We start from the raw sequence: 20,194 nt of genomic DNA on the forward strand, positions 1-20,194 counted from the left end.
CTGTTTAAGAACAAGGGACTGTGTGAGAGGATATCTGGTTTCCGAATGATTGAGTGCGAACATCAGCTACATCCCCTTACACAAGCGCAACCCATATATTCTTTTAAGATATACTGCACATCATGCCTCAAGCAACAGAGCATATCGGCTCAAATGTGGCTATCAGGGTGTTATCAGCATATCCCTGTGGCCAATTACAATCTGTACAGAGCAGCATTGGCGGAATCTCAATCCCTGTCCTATCATCTGAAAGGGCTGTGCTTCCACCCTGATCATAAATGGGGAAAGTGACTTTAGAAGGTCTTTCTCTTGTTTATCGTGGCCCTTCCTCTCCTTCTGGCTCCTCATTTGCAGCACAAGATTACTGCCGTGCTGTTTTCATGGAAGGGTCATCAGCAGAGGAAGCAAGGTGTGCAAAAAGCATTTTACTACTGTTCTGTGCATGTGTAAGGGAGAACGCGAGTATGAGCAAGAGTGAGTGCGAGTAAATGAGTACAAATGAGTGAGAGTAAGCATGAGTGAGAATGAGTGTGTGAGTAGAGGAAGAGGACGTATGTTTGAGTAAAAGTGAGTGACAGAGTGAGAGGGACTGAATGAGTGAGTACGAGTCATAGCATGTGAGTAAGTGAGCAAGAGAAAGAATGGCTTATGGAGGCACTGATGTTAACAAGCTGGCGATGGAATGTTGCAGGCAATTCTGGGCAAAAGTGAGGGCACTCGTGGCAAAATGAAGGCCATGGCATGTTGTAGATCAGTCTTGACATACAGTGGCACCAATGTCAAAATGTAAGCCCTGGCGAAACGGAGTTAATACTTGGAATAAGGCAGGACAACCCTGAAATATGGGGTGCCTGGAAACCATAACAAAGCGCTGGTCATGAAAAACTGGAGGTAATTTTTGACATATCAGCAGGTTCCCATGGTATATGCACGGCATCAATAGCAAAATCCAGGCACTGGTATATCGTAGGTAATTTTTGGAGCAAGGTGACATCTATTGCAAAATGCCGGTCTTGGCAATACTGCAGGTAATTTCTGACATATGGAGGGCACCAACAGTAAATTTGGAGAAAGAAAATGAGGCGAACTTTCAGGGCATGTCAGGGTGCATTGGCACACCACGAAATTACTCAAATATTTTGTGAATGCTCTTTCACAGCGCATGGCTTTTTAGCAAGTGTATATGAAAATTATGCTCTAAAAAGCACAAATTGACCCAATATAAAAAAAACTATTGAAAAAAACCTTTGCAAAAAAGAAGTAAGACTCACTTGCTAGAATGTAACACAAGTATTAAGCCGCACCGTTTTCAAACATCACCAGCCGCCATTTCCAGAGACTGCTGGCAAAGCTGAGTACTGTCATGCCAAAATGTACTGCAAGACAAATTACTGGCAATTAATCTCAAAGTGAAGAGGAGATCTGAACAGAGACATTGCGAGAAGGAAATGGGATAAGTTATTGAGAGATCTTAGCTTATCAGTGCATCTTATGGGGTCAGCGCTGATAATCGTGAAGTGGTGGGCGGCAACACCCCACAAGCTGTATATAATAAACTTTGAAACATAAGAAAAATGTTGGGTGGGTTGTGGAGGCATGTGTAAGGAGCTCCACATATAGTGGACGTCTACTCTTGAGCACATACTGGAAAGAAGGTGCCATTCACTATTAAAGGCATGATAGGTTTCTCGACAGGAAAGGGCACAGCTACCATTATCTTGGGTCTCCTCCTGGAAGGATGGGAAGAGGTTAAGGTCCAGTCCTGGGAATTACTACATCAGCTGTCATCAGTGGCAAAAATGGCCGCAGCACGGCACTGGAAACAATGGACAGTCCATCTTAGCATACATGATGCTAGAGGATCTGAGAAACGGTACCAGTTGAGAGCCTTATAGCCTATACCTCGAGAAAGAGGAAACTTTTCGGCAATTTGGTTGTCTGTCTTGAAATACATGGAGGAACAGAACTTAGAAGCAACATGTCCATGAACGACACAATTTGGCTTATTGAAATGGGTGACGTTTCGAGTCATGACTACGGATGCTGGTGAATACATTGGGAATTTGAGGCTGGCACTTGGGTTAATCGCCCCTCTAGGGGAGGTGGGGATGCGGTTCATTTGATTGAGCATTTCTATCAAAATTATGTTTTTGATGCACTATAGAGTACAAAAGAGGCGACTATGTAAGTATATATAAGATCTGAAGTCTCCTAATGGCAAACGTAGGTTTACTGCAAAATTAGAAAATAAACGGTTGCACCTCTTACTGAACCAGCGGTTTGTAGAAAGTGTAATGCTGCAACATCTCCAAAACGCAACACACACCACAAGAAACGTGTGTGCATCTCAAGCGTTGCACTTTGAGAAGTAGGATATCAGTGTGTGGCACGAGCATGGCTCCAGCTCCTGTCCGGCATTGGGTACAAACATATCACGCGTCACCTGGCACTGCTCGTGCACTGTGATCATCTCATGGAACACACCTGCCAGGGAGAAGATATTGAAAAACATAATTTGGCAGAATTGCCGTTCATTGATTTATGTAAACATCTTCAGGTTACTGAATTCAATCTGAAGGAATACTGGGGTTGGACCGGATAATACAAGCCCCTGCACACTGGATCCATAACTTGTCGGTCGACAATCTTGTTTCCAAGGAAGATGCATTGGGTGCGGGCCATGTTTAGCCCACAGAAGAGGTGAGGGTAGGGGTGCCAGTGGAGAAATTATTGTAATGTAACCTTTATATATAATAATGTTGAATTTATTGCATATATGACTCAACCGTTCCTGTGCTGGCTAAGGTTTAAAAATAAAATAAAAACAGTAAAAAAAATATAAAAAAGATATGTGATAGAGTTGAGGAGTTAGACAAAATGCAAGAAAGTTTTAGTCTTGATGGAGGGAATTTATGGGCTTAATTAAAGGGCATATGTGTGGGGCTAGGAATGAAGGTATTGGAGATAGTTTGGGCTGTTTTAATTTTACTGGTGTTTGTTTTACAATTGTATGGTTTGTGTATGCTACATTAAACTCTTTGCCGGAAATAGGATCTTCCCATTTTTCCCTACAGCTCACCTTACCTGGCACTGGTTATAATGTAGATGAAAAATCTAAATACGAATCGCTTGAATATCTTACCGATGATGTGTCTCGTAAAGCAAACAGACATGCAAAGGTTGATTTACTTGCTTTGCTTTGAATATTGCAATGGAACATGTGTAAAAGTGAGGGCATGTGCAATACAGAAATATTGTGTTAAGAGTAACTGTAGCAGCAGCAGGCATGTTCTTGCTCAGTGCTGAACTGATGCTACCAAGTTGAGCCAGTCTCAGACATGTAAAGCACAACTCTTACGTCTGGCATCGGAGGCAAAACAATTTTAACGGCTTGCTCAGATCTGAAAATTTACATTCTTATATGAATTTGGAGTACAAGTGTGTATTATCCTATGATATCAGTTTCTGCATCTGTATAGCGTTCGAGGATTGTCACATGCTCATCACTGGAGCCCTGTGTATGAAAATATATAGATTTGAGTTCGTTTATGGTGCGTTTTTAGCTTTATGCTCACAGGGTCCACTTGCTGTCTCACTGTGATTCACAGATTATTTTTCTTTTTGCCGATAAACATTTTCTACTTCCAAGATCGGCGTGAGCAGAGTTTATTTGCATGAGAAATATGGTGTTTACTATACATGAGAGATCAAGGCTTAGCGCCTAGAATCCCTAGAGGTCAAGAAATGCATGGCGACTTTGGCATCATCTACACACCATCACGTATTGGGTTTGAGCAGGTGGGTTGGACTGTAGAAACATCTAGTAACAGCCCCATCTAAGATGGCACCTAGGAACAGACGTCCCCTCCTCATAAGAAGCATTTGAATGCAATCGGTCTCGCATTTGTTTGAGTTAAAGCTATTGGCGCTGTAAAATGACAATGATTTTTACTTATTTTGTTTGTTTGCACTGGAATAGATGTATGTTGTTTGTAGTGGAATTATTGTGGTTTGAGTTGGAATTGTTAGTTGTGGAATTGTGTGGGGTGGAATTGTGTGGGGTGGAATTGTGTGGTGTGTAGTGAATTTGCGTTGCAGAATTATAAGGCATGGAGAATAGATGGGTGAGAGATGTATAGAATAGATAGAAAGGAAAATTGAGAGGGATAGGTAGTTTGTGTATGAAGTGGTGAATGTACTCTAGAGAGTAGCAGAAACAGTGTTTGAGAAAAAGATAGAGAAGATAATGGACGCATAAAGAGGCAGCATTTTTGTATGCAGAAAACATCGAAAGAGGAGGAGAGTGTGCGTTAGAGGTTTTGAATTTTTGAAAAGGTAAGGTAAAGAAACTGTGCTGAAAGATTTAAAGTGAACTAATGGGAGAAATCCTAGATCAGTGCGTGAAAAATCGAGAGAGAGGTGTGACAGAGTACAAGAAAGAGAGAGTGAATTGTGGGAGGGGCACCTAGAGGGGGGTGGAGGCAGACATGTACCTAATACGAGGATGTACAGGAAGGTAGCATGTGTGAGCAGGTAGTTTAGAGGTGGAGGAGCGCACCAAAAATGTATTCCATACTTCTCTGAAGCCCTGATATTATGAGACATGGACTTCCTTGCATTATTCATTGAGCTCGAACACAATAAGAAAGCATTTATAAGGAGGAGTAGTGTCTGTATATATACACTAGCTCTTCTAATCTGCTTCTAGGCGCATATTAGCTTTGTATAAAAGCTAATATGCCAGTGAGGTATGCCAGAAGGTGCTATACAATGACTGTTCTGTATGTGAATAGCTTAAAGGCCTGAGCATAGCGGGAGCTCTATATTGAATATCTTGTGAATAATTTTTAGTCCCATAGGGCTCTGTACAGTGTTTATCCTATATGGCTTTAAAGTACTGTGATGCATCATAGAAGATGCTGTGAAATTTTAATTGAATTGTTAATGACACTTTGGTGTGACACAAAACATGCATCAGTTATGGAGTGCCCCTTTTCTTCACGGGTAAAAAAAAAAAAAAAAAAAAACAGGTGGGTCAGAAAAAGGATGAATGTAAAAACCGCTATGAAGCGGCTTCATAGCACTTTTTAGGTTGAGATTGAAGAGAGAGGAAGGGGGTTAGAAGAACGAGGGACAAGGTGAAAAGATACTGGGAGGGGATAAGCTAAATAATAACAAAAAGGGGTGAATATGTGGGACTGAAGTTGAAAAGGGTGAAATAATGTTTGAGTTTGGCGACAGGGTGAGTCAGGCAGGGTGCGCTCACTGAACTTGCGCACAGCGACAGTACTACTGCCCCGCATGAGGTAAAGAAGGGACTGCAGAAGTAGAGCAGAGCCTGTGAAGTCAGGCAGGGGGCCCTAGAGGTTGAAGAGGACAGGCGTACGCGCCAGACTACACTGCGCAACCTTGGCAGTTAAGCAATACACTATGAACGCACAAACTGGACTGTGGTATGTGCTGCTTGATAAAAAGTGATGGAAAAGAAGCAAAACAATAGTGACAAAACGAGGACTGGCACGTGTACAGTGCATTAAATTATGGCTGGTCGGTGACGTTGTTTATCACCCCTACACCCTTCACAGGGAGAACATTGCTTGGAAAGTTGGGTAACCTTTGTACAATTAACATTTAGATGTTTTTGAAGACTAATTAAAAGTCTCTCCTCATTCGTGAAGAAACACTTAAAAATTTAAAAGGTCATCCCATCAATTCCACTACCCGGAACCTGGAACCCATTACAAATTAATATGTACTATGGGTAGACAACATTATGAACAAGCAGAGACAATTTTTTCTATGCTGTATCTTACAGTAAACGCGTTTATACAGTGCAAAAGATCGGAATATCAAGTGGACCAAAATAGTGAGGCGAGCTCCTTACGGTCTCGCATAATATAAAAAACAGTCCGAAATACTCGACTGGTGGAAGGCGATGGGGGGGGGGGGGGGAGGGGGACAAGCTATAAGAAAGAAATAGTAAACAAGCCAGAGGGAGGAGGAGGAGACAGCTGCAGCCCAAGGAGAAGGAGCAAGTGTTGGTGAATTTCTGAGCCTCAACAAGCAAAATAAATACTCGACAGGCAGAAGGGGGTGATGAGGGGATGGGTGCAGAAAATAAATAATAAACAAGCAGGAGGGAGGAGGAGGATGCAGCTGCAGCCCGAGGAGCGGGAGCGAGCATGGGCGCGAGCAAGTTCCTGAGTCTAAACCAGCAAAAATAAAAACAAGAGTGCTTACAAAGTAATAAATAACATGAAGAACAAAAGCACATGTAACAGGGGCAGTCCTCATGGGAGGTTACAAAAGTAGAAAAGGAGAGACTACTGAGCATATTAACCAAAGAAAAGCAGTCATTTACGAAGGTCAGTAAAAGGAGCAAATTAGAAGGATGGGCGGTGCTTAAAGCCCATATTCTAGATACAGCATGTCTTGAAAGAGACAGCGCATGCCCTGCCTAGGCGAGACCTAAAAAGTACTTCACAGGAAGGTTTCAGAGTTTATTTCATTAGACAAGGTATAAAGGAGTTTCACACTTCCGGGACTGTGCCTACAAACATCTACCATGACAGTTTGCACCTGGACTCTCCACATAGAGAAACAAAACTAAACAAGAAATGCGAACCGGTCAGTTTTCTTATGACTCCAATATTCTCTATAGGTCAACATTTGTTTTGCTGCCTTCTCCTCCCGATGTTTGGCGTTCATCTCGTTTCTGCACCAGTCTGCCTCCTGGAGATTGGTGCAGGCTTGCCTTGCCCAGCTGGCTAATAAACTGCATCAAACATTACTTTAAAGTACAGAGTTTTGCACGGTGTTGCTGAACTAAAGTTTCCTTAAACTACCAACTAGATTCCAGTGTTATCTGGTCATTTCTCAATTTATGCAAACTTTTAAGAACTATAATATAATCAGAACCTCGGGGTTAGGCAGAAAGGCAATCCTAAGAACTTGCTCTGCAGTATGCCAAGTACACCCTTTCACTAGTCCTGACAGTAGCTAAATCAAACTGAAAGTAATGGCTTGTTACGGTTAGTGGACTGGCACTCAAACTGAAAGGCACACACATTACCATAGGTCATACCAGATTTCATCGTTTGTGTGACGAAAAGATTAATGAAAAAGCACATTTCACATTAGGGAATTGTGAAAGAGATAAACTCCATATTTCAATGTTGTCTCTTGCATACCACTTTCACTCAACCAATCAGAAATCCACTTATTGCAGAAGTGACACTTTCGGTCAGCATTTTGAATAGGGCAAAGACAACCATGCCAATGGTGTGAGAAACTTTGTGCAACTGTTCATCTAGGAGGTACAATATGGATCTGATACAGTTTAGCCTAACCCCATTTTTTTATACCTAGAACAACAAAGGGATACTGGACACAGTGAGGGTGTGCAGGGTTATGCAGTAGAGTGAACTCTTTCTTGATGGATCTCACACATGCAGCAACCTTTTACAACTACCTCTTTCCATGAGGTGATGCAGTGAGGTTTACACCACAAGGGTCACCTTTCTGTCCAAAGTTTGGAAACATTTGTCATGGGTTGTTGGCATGTTCTATTAAACAGTGTTGTTAGTGTCCTTTTTCTAAGAATCGCTCTCCAATTAACCTGGGTGTGCCCTTTACATTACGGGATCAGACAGAAAAGCCATCAGGGTCCATTACAGAGATCCAAACCAGGATCCTTTGATAAAACTAATTTGAAGCTAGCTTAAAAGCTTCTTCAGCCAAATACAACAAAAACACTCTCCCTTACTGGAAAATTTCGAAAATGTATCTTATTAAGGGAACTTAAAGCCATTTACTTCTGTGACAGCAACACTTCACTAAAGCAATGTTTAATAATCTGTATTTCCAGTGTGCTTCTAGATATAATTCTGGATGGTGTTGGAAACATTTCAAATAGTCTCAGCTGAGAGCAGGCAATATAGATTCCTCCTTCCAGAGCTCCTTAAATTCATCGTAACAAGTCATTTTACCAAGCTTTGAATGGGTCCTACATATGAATTCGAATATTTCCAGCTTTCAGTCAAGCAAGGTGGTACAGTCGAGCAAGGTGGTTTTAAGGAAGGTCCCTCAACTATCAATCATTGTTTTAGTCTATGGGCGATGACAAGGAAGTCAATAGAATTAAGGGGTCTATTATTCTGCTGCTTTGTTCGACTTTCGAGCCGCATTTGATTTAGTGGACCAAAAGTTAGTATGGATAATGTTGAGGAAGCTCGGTATCCAAAAGGAGCTCCTCTTTCATTTGCAGGAGGTACATAGCCCGAATTGGTCTCGGTGATCTTAGACACAGGAGGAACCCTGTTGAAGAAAATACAGATTAAGAACAGGCTACGTCAGGGTTGTGTCCTGGCCCCCCTACTGTTCTTGTTTTGGCCAACCTACCTAATACATTAAGAAGTGGTCTTTGCCCCCAAGATGAATGGTACCCATGTCACATGTCTATTATACTACAATGATTTGGTGATAGTGGACATGATGGAAAAAGGGTTACAAAGGAAACTGGATGCCTTCCATGATTATTGTTTGAGTAAAAGGCTCACGGTTAATCTAGACAAAACTAAGATCATGGTGTTAGGAAAAGGAGGGTTTAATTGTTACCTGGATGGGAATAAAATGGACATGGTTTAAAATTATAAATACCTTGGCATGTGGCCTGATAAACTGGAGAGACCATGTTGAATCACTGAAAATATTCGCATTGACCTCGGTATGGGGCTTAAAACAGTTTAGCCAGAAGTGTGGTGGGCCTTCCTTAGGCCTCATACTGTCTGCATTAAGGAAATGGTCTGCCCCGAATTTCAGTATGGGGTGGAAGTACTAACCTTAAGTGGCAAACTGGATTAAAATCCTGACGAGGGTAAATGTGTGAAAAGACTCCTTGCATTACCACATTCAGCTATGGTCCAAGCCATAACAGTAGAGGGCCAGCTCACGGTCTGGTGCTATTTGGAAGTGGTAGCCAATCCGAAGTTTAGGCAGAGATTAACACGGGAAGACAACTGCAAAATATTGCAACTCTGCAAAAGCAAAGATTGAGAATAGTGAACTGAAATGGGCTATTCAAATAAGATATATGTTAAATGAGCTCTCTACCAGGATAACAAAGCCGGACCAGTGGAAGCAAGGACTACAGAACTCCAAACAGGAGCTATGCACTCTTGCATCTAACTGCGCTAGAGACAAGGAATTGCGGTATACAAACCCTCTACTCAATTGCTGCTAAATAGTTGGCGCGATGACAATTTTCCATATATCAAAGCCCTACCTCATCCCACTTTCAGTGATGCAGTTTTAAAATGTAGGGTTGGGATAAACCCACGTTATGCAGACAGGAAAACAATACCGGTATTGAGAGATAGGCAGGAAATGTACACTAGTGGGTTGAAGATAAAATGTAACAGTGTACACATTTTACTTTATTGTTTATGATTTTTAGATGAGCGGAAAGCATTTTAAAACCACTTTTTATTAAACATAGAATTACGAACCGTGACCAAGCCCTCAGCTTGTTGGTGAATATAAGATTCTTGGAGGTTAAATGCGCATTTGGGAGATTTTTGATTGCAAAACGAAGTATTGTAATAGGTTTGTTAGGAAATAAGTAAGGGAATTGGTGGGTATTAGAACCCCCAACCATGATTTATTTCTCTTATCTCATTGCCTGCATTATTTATTGGCTATGTCCCTTTTTAATCCTTTTATTGTATGTATTATTTTATGATACGTATTTATGAAAATGTTTATAGACTATGGTCTAAATAAACAAAGCTTTCGAACAGGAACAGCTTTCCTGGACCAGCAGGTAACTGTGGTCCCATAATAAAATATGAATGGGTCCTCCATATGAATTCAACCATTTTCAACTTTCCAGGACCAGCAGGCAACTGAGGTCTGATAATAAAATATGATCACAGCACCATGTATCCCTCACAAAAGTAATAAATCACCTGGTGTGCAGAGAGCAAAAAGCTGGAAAGGACATCAACAACTTAAAGCTTGATAACCAACCACCACTATTTCAGAGGTGATTGAAGGCCTCCAATTTCTTCATAGAATTTCTATTTTTCTAAACAAGCTAAGAAGAGATAACCAGCTGATATCAGGTAAGAATAGTGCATGCATAAAAGTAGGCTTAACTTTAAATTCCGTATACAAACACTTATATATAAAGAGTGTATAGCCTACATATTTAGTGCACAAGAACATCATGGTGAAACTTTGCGGTGCACATAGTGATCATATAAAATAATTCCTATGATTTCTTAACCCACGACAAAAAAACTATTAGCGCTGCCCAACTAAAGGCGATTTCTTAATGCTTGTGGTCAGAGATAAAAACAACATGGTATTACAAAACAAGTTATCTAATCTGTTTTCACATTTCCTTCTAGATACCCCAAGAAATTCCAAAGCCTGGTCAGTCAAGTATTGAGATTGGCAGGTGTACAATTAAAAGACTTAATAAAAATATGCCACTCAGAACCAAAAGCGTACCACAGCAGAGCCCTAAAGACAATTTGCCACGATATGCAGTAAGTCCGATATGTAATGTTCCAAACATACATAGAGCCTCAAAATAAAAAAAATTATGTATCCACTTGGTCAAAGCAAGTGTAAGTATCCCATATTTTCCCCTCTTTTTTCGTACAAAAAAGGACCTCAACTCAGGTCTTAGCAGTGTAAATTCCAGTGCTGGGCTACTACATTTGTGAAAGCATTCTTTATGCATCTAAATAAAATATGAGCATTATGTATGCAAACTGAATCCTTCCGAGAGGTGCTGCCGTCACACCACAATTATGTGGTTTTAGTGACAAGCTCTCAAATTTGAACAGAGTGCAATAATCAATATTACTTTAGAATAGGTTCGTTTTCAGTAGAAAACAGAAGGGGGCAGAGAATAGTATACAACCCAGTGTGCTTTGCTGTAGCTACAAACATCTTACCAATCAAGATAGCTGGACTCTTTTTTAGAATTGATTTAATGCCTAGAGTGCCTACTCAATTAAATTCATCCTATGGAGATCCTCAGTGATCCCACAAGGCACTTATTAAACACAAATGCTTTTCAAGTGTGGCTAAATGTTCATGTATCAGGTAAGACGTCGAGTCAAAACTAGCAAATATAAATCGGATATGCATCTTACTGTAAGAATGTGAGGTCACAGATTTTGCAAACCATATGAAACAGTAGACAAAAAGAAAAACAGAGGGAAACTAAAACAGCTGAGGTAAAAGGATTTGCCCAAAATCCCATAATATGGTCTAGAGCGGAATCCAGGATTAGTACTCAGGTCATCCAAAACTACAGTTGCCACTTAATCACAAGACCACATCTCCCCACATGTAGTGACTAGCAGTGCCAGTCAGCCACAATCACTTTCTTGATCTGTCACTAAACATGCCCTAGACCTTCCACATGGCATAGCCCTTCCACATGGCATAGTCCTCCACATGGCCCAGTCAGCCCCTAACTAAATCTAGATACCCATATTTGGAAGCCAGTGGGACACAAGTGAGGAAGTTACTTTGGTTTCAGTTGGTTCCATCATGCAGCTCTCTAATTTCATATGAAAACACCAGGCAGGGCCTGGGTTATACTCCTATCACACAACCAATTGTTTACAGAATTGGTATATATTCTAATTCACAATACCTTCTGTTACACTATCAATTTTCTCTCCTTGTTTTGTTATGTGACTGATGTATTTGTTCTATTGTTCAAGACATTTTTGATAAATCCAGAAATTGCAATAACTACTTAGAGGTAACAAAGCTGGCATTACAGAAGTTCCCTTCTCTCTAGGATGCGGAGTGTTCGTGCTGATATAGCAGCTTAGCCCCTCCACCCCCAAGTATACATTACAAACATTCAGCAAACTGGGCACCTCCGAATTCATCCATGCTGAGGAACCACCAAATTAACATCTGACTGAAACGAACAACCTCAGTGAACATCTTTAGAGTAGGGTAGAGACGGTTGCCATTATTCGAAATCCCATAAATCTAAGTTGTTTATGAAAGGTCTACATCTTTTTCAAGTAACAGCCTTGACACAAGAGAGAGGACATGAGAAGGTAGAGAATGAGAAGTTAAGAGTGAAAGAGACAGAGGGAAGGAAAGAAACAGAAGAGAAAGAGAAATACAAAAAACAAAGTGAGAATGAGAATGAGAGCGAAATGCTATTTTTTGTTTATGGACACAAAGTGACTGTCCGCACCAAATCATGATTAAAATGTATTTTGTCATACTCGTGCAAGTCTACCTTATCCAAACACCAAATATTTGAATTCCTACCTATGGATTAATATCTGCAAGATGTCTGTAAATTCTGCAAACCTTTAATTTTGTAATGTAATCACAAGGAAAGAGCTGGCGAGTGAGTTGTGCTAACAGTGTTGTGGTGCAATGGTCAACATTGCTAAATCTGCAGCTCTTTGACAGCCATCTCAATAGCAACTGAAATAGGACTATATAGTATAACCCTAACTTAACAGCAAGAAAGCGCTGTACAGTAAAAAAACAGAAGTGCACTGTGTAGCAACAGGCTTTGAAATAGTCACACTAGTGGAGCATGGTGGCTCCTACCTGCCGTACATATTATTATAAATACATAAATAAAAAATTAATTGCAAATAAATACATCTTTTTTTTTAAACCATCTTTATAGTTTTAATAATATCCAGTAAAACAAAGCATCAGTAGAAGATCACGCCCCCACAAGTTTAAAAGGTAGCATCATACACAGTATTCGAATTACATGATGGTATAGTATAAAAGTATCTTGAAGACACACAACCAAACAAGAGCCTTGAATCCACATGGGTGAGCCACGGATGTAAGTAAATCTATACAGTCCTGTATGTAAACTACCCACAGTAGTAATGCAGTAGTAATGGGAGGGGGTGGGGAGAGATGATGGTGGGGGGGAATTGCCATTACAAAGGTGCCCATGGCCTAGAGGGACATGCCACAATAATCAATCATGCCCCTCATCACCTTTAGGCATCCCACTCCGCTGCTATGGGGAGTTTACATAAGCCACGTATTTCTTCGCGGCACAGCGCAACCGACTCTGCAGCGTCCCACTGAACGGTCACATTTCTCCTATGCATCACACCAGCCAACACCGAGACCCTTCAGTGCATGGCAACTGCTCGCTCAACGAGCAACAGTGCCAGGTCTATGAAGCGATTAGTGGCTCTGCCCGATTGACAGTGAAGGAAAAGGCCCAGCAAACCATGCACTCCAAATCCCTCCGACCAGTGATACGGACAAGTATGTTGCAAGCCTCTGTCCACAGTGCCCTCACCAATGGACAGCTCCAAAACATATGCATCATATCGGCCACCGGGGTCCGACAATGAGGGGGAGACGCAGTGGGAAACAACCAATGTATCCTAGTCTAAGTTAAATAAGCCCTATGGAACACATTAAACTGGATGTATTGAAAGCGGGCATTGCGTAAGACCTTCCTTGAGTACATCAAGGCTCAGTCCCACTAATTTTGGGTAAGCTCCCATCTCACATCACCCTCCCAAGTGTGTCGAGGCTTCCCAACGGGTCTTGGGGAGTATACCGGATGGCCCTAGTGAGCCACATTGCCAATCTCCTCCCATTACCCATAGTGTACAGGGCCTGCGTCAGAGGGTGCTTTCCAGGTTCGGTATCAGTGACATCACACATGCAATCAAGCGTCCTCATGGACAACGGAGTGTCAGAAACTGCCCTGCCAGGAGACCGGACTGTTCAGTTAGGAGGTTAAAGGGGATTAGTTCCCAGCCATGAAACAAGTCCCTCAAAGTACCTAGTCCCACTGATTCCCAAATTGATAGTCCCTCCCTAACCATTATCGTTCGAACCGAGTATACAGCACCCAGTGCGATCTCTGTGCAATACAATGGAGCCTGGGTGTCCCCCTCAGCGCCCCACAGTTTTAATCGTGAGCCACTTGAAGGAGAGCGTTAAGTACCTATGAATATATAATATATTCAGAAAATATGCAAAATGATGTACCTAAAGACTGTGGTGTTTCTGAAAGTATGAAACTGGACAAACTATGTTTGAATTGATAGTAGTTTGTCACTGTCGATCAGTGGTAAAAAGCGCAGTCTAGGAGGAAGACAGAGTTGGCAGAGTCAAGGACGTGAGGGAATTTCAGTAAAAAACCACAAAAACGTCTGGAGCATGGGTCAAAGTATATACAAACAGGAAATGTGATATGGACAGGTGAAGAGCGAAAGAGGGAGCGGTCTGCGAGGGAAGATACAGGGCAAACAAAGCTGTGACAATTGTTTTGAAAGAAGACAGCAGCATTACACCACATATTATCACCATACATTTACTATTAAAATCTATATATTTAACACCTGAGTAGCCACAAATTTAATATTTCGGGTTTCTTGACAGTATGACAAGCAAGGGCCATCTTCTTTGAGATTGTCTTACTAACAATGGTTGAAGAAGGCATCAATGATGAGGCTGGTCTCTTGAACTAGTCAACTGGAATATTTAAACCACTGTAAAACACAGATCAGATTACAAAGGCCTATATGTCCACTTAAGTGGCAGGCACAACACTTAAGTGACTGTCATCTCCTTGGCATATAACCCCTCTATTATATAAACAACAAAAGAGTGCCACTTACAAATAGCCAGCAAGAAAAAGTCACTATGAGGTATTAAAAGAACCCTCACTCACCAACCTAGTTGGTGACATGCTTCATCATTGGGTTCCCACCAGAGAGGCCAAATGCCTCCCTGGTGTGCTACAACGCCTGTTTACAGGGGAGCAGGTTTTTTGTGTGGTGCGAGTGTGAACCCTAATGGGTCTAGTGGCAATTCATCAGGACCCTGAGTGATTAAAGAAATTAGAGAAATTGACTCAACTCTCACACTACCGCAATGCTAGTTCGTGAAGTGGCGTGATGCAGTAGTAACCAGCTTTGCAATTGAGCACCAGGTCCAATTAACCTAGTGTTCTGAGACCCCTTAGTTAGTAGTTCCAGGTTGACGGGGGCATTACGACAGAGCACCTCATTGCTCACAACTAAAGACGGTACAGCAACTAGCCGTGATCCTACCCTGGCTCTGGTCCCCGGTCACCTGGTAGTGCGAGAGTTGAGTCAATTTCTCTAATCACTCACGGTCCTGATGAATTGCCACTAGACCCGTTAGGGGCTACCTCAGGCAAGAAACATGTCGACCTCATGCACTACACAGGCCCTCTAGGACCATTGTATCCAGCTAGGGCTTCCTGGTTTTAGTTAGGCTAGTGCACCCTAAGAATAACATTTACGCAAAGGGCTGCCCAAGACCTATTTTAAACAACAGTTCACAATCACTGCACCACCTATTCCACACACCCACATGCACCCAACGGCTTCATCAACAAAAGATCTCCACTAAAGAGCCCCTTTGCGGGTGCCCGTCGGCCACTGCAGCGCCGGCCCGACGAGGAGCTGGCCCAATGATGAAGCAGGACATCCTCCGCGGTGTGTGAGGGCACTTCCTAACAGACCTGAGCACTTTCACCCTCCCTTAGGAACCTCACACCAGTTCATTCTTCATACTTACGATTAGGGAGTACGTGTGCAGGACCTGGTTAAAAAGATCCTGGTTTCTCTTGTTTAGAGACCCAACTGACAGGAGCCATCACTGGAGTTATGGAAACTACGTTTTTGGACTTTGTTGCATGGGTAACTATGTCTTTGGTCTGGTGGCTGAATGACTGCTGACATTCTGGAAAGCAATGTATACCCTGGAATAAACATAAGCACCAAAATGATCATGCCCACGTAATAACTGAGATTCGACTCCTTCATGCAGATTGCAGACACCTAGACGAAATACCAAAACAGCACCATTATTTGTTCTTTTTTAACATCTACTTAAACCTAGAGATGTTTGCACCACACATCAGAAGAGAAAGTAAATACCCACTGACCCAACCCAATACCACTGAAACGTATTCAGATTCCTCAGGCTTTTGAGAGAATTTCTCTGTGTACTGAAATCTACAACTTGACTAGCCTCTCCCATCTAATGTTTCTGTCCTCCCTGAGCTCGCCTTAGGACACCTGCGTTATCGTTTGACAGGTGTACCGCCCCAGTCAAACTCCCCACCTGTCACTGCTCCCAGAGCGGGTCGCGCCCGGCGGGCGCCGGGTGCTTGGAGCCAGAAGCGAGTGCCCCATGGGGCTCGCCCACCCCGCCTCACCGGGTAAGTGAAAAAACGATAAGAGTAGTGGTATTTCACCGGCGGCCCGAGGGCCTCCCACTTATCCTGCACGTCTAATGTCTCTTCCCAGTGACAGACTAGAGTCAAGCTCGACGGGCCTTCTTTCCCCGCTGATTCTACCAAGCCCGTTCCCTTGGCTGTGGTTTCGCTAGATAGTAGGTAGGGACAGTGGGAATCTCGTTCATCCATTCATGCGCGTCACTAATTAGATGACGAACCATTTGGCTACTTTAAGAGAGTCATAGTTACTCCCGCCGTTTACCCACGCTTCATTGAATTTCTTTACTTTGACATTCAGAGCACTGGGCAGAAATCACATCGCGTCAACACCCGCCTCGGGCCTTCGCAATGCTTTGTTTTAATTAAGCAGTTGGATTCCCCTGGTCCGCACCAGTTCTAAGTCAGCTGCTAGGCGCCGGCCGAGGCAGAACGCCGGCCCCGTGCCCCTGGGGAGGGGGCACGGGGAGAGGCGACCACCGCAGCTGGGGCGATCCACAGGAAGGGCCCGGCTCGCGTCCAGAGTCGCCGCCGCCCCAGAGGGAGGCGCCTCATCCAGCCGCAGCGCGCGCCCAGCCCTGCTTCGAGCCTCAGCCCGACCGACCCAGCCCTTAGAGCCAATCCTTATCCCGAAGATACGGATCTGACTTGCCGACTTTCCTTACCTACATTGTTCCAACATGCCAGAGGCTGTTCACCTTGGAGACCTGCTGCAGATATGGGTACGGCCTGGCGCAAGATTACACCACCATCTCCCCCGGATTTTCAAGGACCAGCGAGAGCTCACCGGATGCCGCCGAAACCGCGACACTTTCCAAGGCTTGGGCCCCTCTCTCGGAGCGAACCCATTCCAGGGCGCCCTGCCCTTCACAAAGAAAAAGAACTCTCACCGGGGCTCCCGCCGGCTTCTGCGGGATAGTTTGCGTTACTGCACTGGACGCCGCGAGGGTGCCCGTCTCCGCCACTCCGGGTTCGGGGATCTGAACCAGACTCCCTTTCGATCAGCCGAGGGCAATAGAGGCCATCGCCCGTCCCTTCCGAGCTGCGCTTACCCATCTCTTAAGACCGACTGACCCATGTTCAACTGCTTTTCACATGGAACCCTTCTCCACTTCGGCCTTCAAAGTTCTCTTTTGAATATTTGCTACTACCACCAAGATCTGCACCTGCAGCAGCTCCACCTGGGCCCTCGCCCTGGGCTTTGCGTGCGCACCGCAGCGGCCCTCCTACTCGTCGAGGCTTAGCCCCCGTGGCTCTCAGCGCCGGCGACGGCCGGGTATGGGCCAGACGCTCCAGCGCCATCCATTTTCAGGGCTAGTTGATTCGACAGATGAGTTGTTACACACTCCTTAACGGATTCCGACTTCCATGGCCACGTCCTGCTGTCTATATCAACCAACACCTTTTCTGGGGTCTGATGAGCGTCGGCATCGGGCGCCTTAACTCGGCGTTCGGTTCATCCCGCAGCACCAGTTCAGCTTACCAAAAGTGGCCCACTAGGCACTCGCATTCCATGCCCGGCTCCAGCGAGCCGGGCTTCTTACCCATTTGAGAATAGGTTGAGATCGTTTCGGCCCCAAGACCTCTAATCATTCGCTATACCAGATAAAACTGGGGGCTCCGAGTGCCAGCTATCCTGAGGGAAACTTCGGAGGGAACCAGCTACTAGATGGTTCGATTAGTCTTTCGCCCCTATACCCAGGTCGGATGACCGATTTGCACGTCAGTACCGGTACGGACCTCCACCAGAGTTTCCTCTGGCTTCGCCCTGCCCAGCCCAAGCATAATTCACCATCTTTCGGGTCCTATAACGCACACTCATGCTCCACCTCCCCGACGGATCAGGCGAGACGGGCCGGTGGTGCGCCCGCCGCTGGAAGCGCGGCGGGATCCCACCTCAGCAGCACGCGCCGGCCCTCACCTTCATTGCGCCACAGGGTTTCGCTCGGCCCTCCGACTCGTGCACGTGTTGGTCCGTGTTTCAAGACGGGTCGGGTGGGTAACCGACATTGCCGCAGACCCCTGGTGCCCGGCGTGGGCCTCCCCACCCGGCGGCGCAACGAGATCGGGGCGCACTGAGAACAGTCTGCCCCAGTCGACAGTCCCCGAGGGGCTGCCGGGAACGGGTGCCCGGGGGAGGGCGCTGAGGCGGTCGAATTTCCCTCGGCCCAGCGGACACGGCGAAGTTGCTGCCAGGGGGGCTGTAACAACCTCCGCCAGAGCGGAGGGCCACCTGCCACCCCAAAGCCTTCCCAGACGACCTGGAGCCGGTCGCGGCACACCGCCGCAGAGGAAATGCGCCGGGTAGGGCCCGGGCACCGGTCCCGCGGAGGGGATCCAGACCTCCCAGGCCACCGACCTTCCCGCTGTGTTGAATCCTCCGGGTGGACTGCACGGACCCCACCCGTTTACCTCTCAACGGTTTCACGCCCTCTTGAACTCTCTCTTCAAAGTTCTTTTCAACTTTCCCTTACGGTACTTGTTGGCTATCGGTCTCTCGCCCATATTTAGCCTTAGATGGAGTTTAATTCCCGCTTTGGACTGCATTCCCAAGCAACCTGACTCCGAGACGACCCAATCTGGGCACGCCGGGGGCCATTACCGGCCTAACACCATCCGCGGGGTGAGCCTCGATCGGAAGGACTTGGGCCCCCTGAGCGACGCCGGGGAGTCGGTCTTCTGTACACCACATTTCCCGCGCCCGCTGCTGGGCAGGGATTCGGCGCTGGGCTTTTCCCTCTTCACTCGCCGTTACTGGGGGAATCCTGGTTAGTTTCTTTTCCTCTGCTTAGTAATATGCTTAAATTCATCAGGTCGCCACGTCTGATCTGAGGTCGTAGTCGGAAGAAAACGCCGGAGCGTTAAAGGGGAGCCAGGGAAGGCCAGCCCCCTGCCGGAGCAGGGGGCTGGCCTCCCGGCAGCGCGCGCCCTCTTTCCCCGGATCGCATCTGGAGGGGTTTCGCCCTCGCTGGGAAGCCGGCCGCAGAGGAGGGTGCCGGAGGCACGCACGGGCAGCCAGTGGGACACTACGGACAGCCACGCACGCAGCCAGGCGCACCAGGACGGGCCCGGGGCAGACCGGTCGTTAGGCCCCTTCTCGGGGGCCAGGCACACCAGCGGAGTACCTCCGCGGCAGACCCGGTGAGGGACCCTGCCACGGGCGATCGGGGAGGGGGGTCTGACCTTGTGGGGGGGGATGAAGGGGAAGCGGAGTTCACCCTGCGACAGCCCCAGCCGTGTTCCAGAGAAGCCCCGGGGCGATTGACGATCGAGCGACCCTCAGACAATTGTAGCCCCGGCCGCAAGGTGCGTTCGAAGTGTCGATGATCAATGTGTCCTGCAATTCACACCAATTCTCACAGCTAGCTACGTTCTTCATCGACGCACGAGCCGAGTGATCCACCGCCAAGAGTCACAGGCAACTTTTCAAAAACGTTCGCCCACCTGCGGGCGCAGGAGAGGCGGGAAGAAGGCGACGCCGTCCGTCCGCGCGGCGAGAAGGTCCAGGCGCCCAATTCAAGGCTTCCCCTCCCTCTGGGAGTCAGCACCATTGGGAGAAAAAAAAATGGGGGGCGAGGGAGGGGGCTCCCGGAACGACGGGAGTAGGCAACCCCGCAGCCGCCGGTCCCTCCCGGGGTAACCCAGGAGGGACCGCGCGAGTCTTCAAACCCCTCAGCACGACCACACGGGACCGGGTTGAACCGGGTACCTGGCAACAAGGGAGGGTCGCCCCACCTGCACATCAGCCGTCCGTTGCCGGGTGGCCCTGAGCCGTGCCAGCGGGCTGGCGATCAGCCCACCACCACCCTCGCCTGGGTCGGAGGCGCCGGAAGGGAAGAGCCAGGCGGCTCCCCATCCCGCACGCCTCCCACTGAGAGGAGCCGGGGTGCCCTCGCAGGCCCTCGGCCCCTTCTCTTCCAGGCCACCCTGCCAGGCGAG

General features: G+C 46.0%; 1 protein-coding gene and 2 pseudogenes across 1 annotated transcript in view; all 3 read right to left on the reverse strand.

Moving 5' to 3' along the window:
• AGPS (alkylglycerone phosphate synthase) overlaps nt 1-20,194 on the reverse strand; it is an 815,346-nt gene that overhangs the window by 769,153 nt on the left and 25,999 nt on the right. The gene's annotated exons all lie outside the window — the stretch shown is intronic.
• LOC146861142 (28S ribosomal RNA) lies at nt 16,937-19,069 on the reverse strand (annotated as a pseudogene).
• Nucleotides 19,529-19,669, reverse strand: LOC146861143 (5.8S ribosomal RNA; annotated as a pseudogene).

The sequence above is a fragment of the Triturus cristatus genome, chromosome 3_1, assembly GCF_964204655.1.
Source record: "Triturus cristatus chromosome 3_1, aTriCri1.1, whole genome shotgun sequence".
Classification (NCBI taxonomy): Eukaryota; Metazoa; Chordata; class Amphibia; order Caudata; family Salamandridae; genus Triturus; species Triturus cristatus.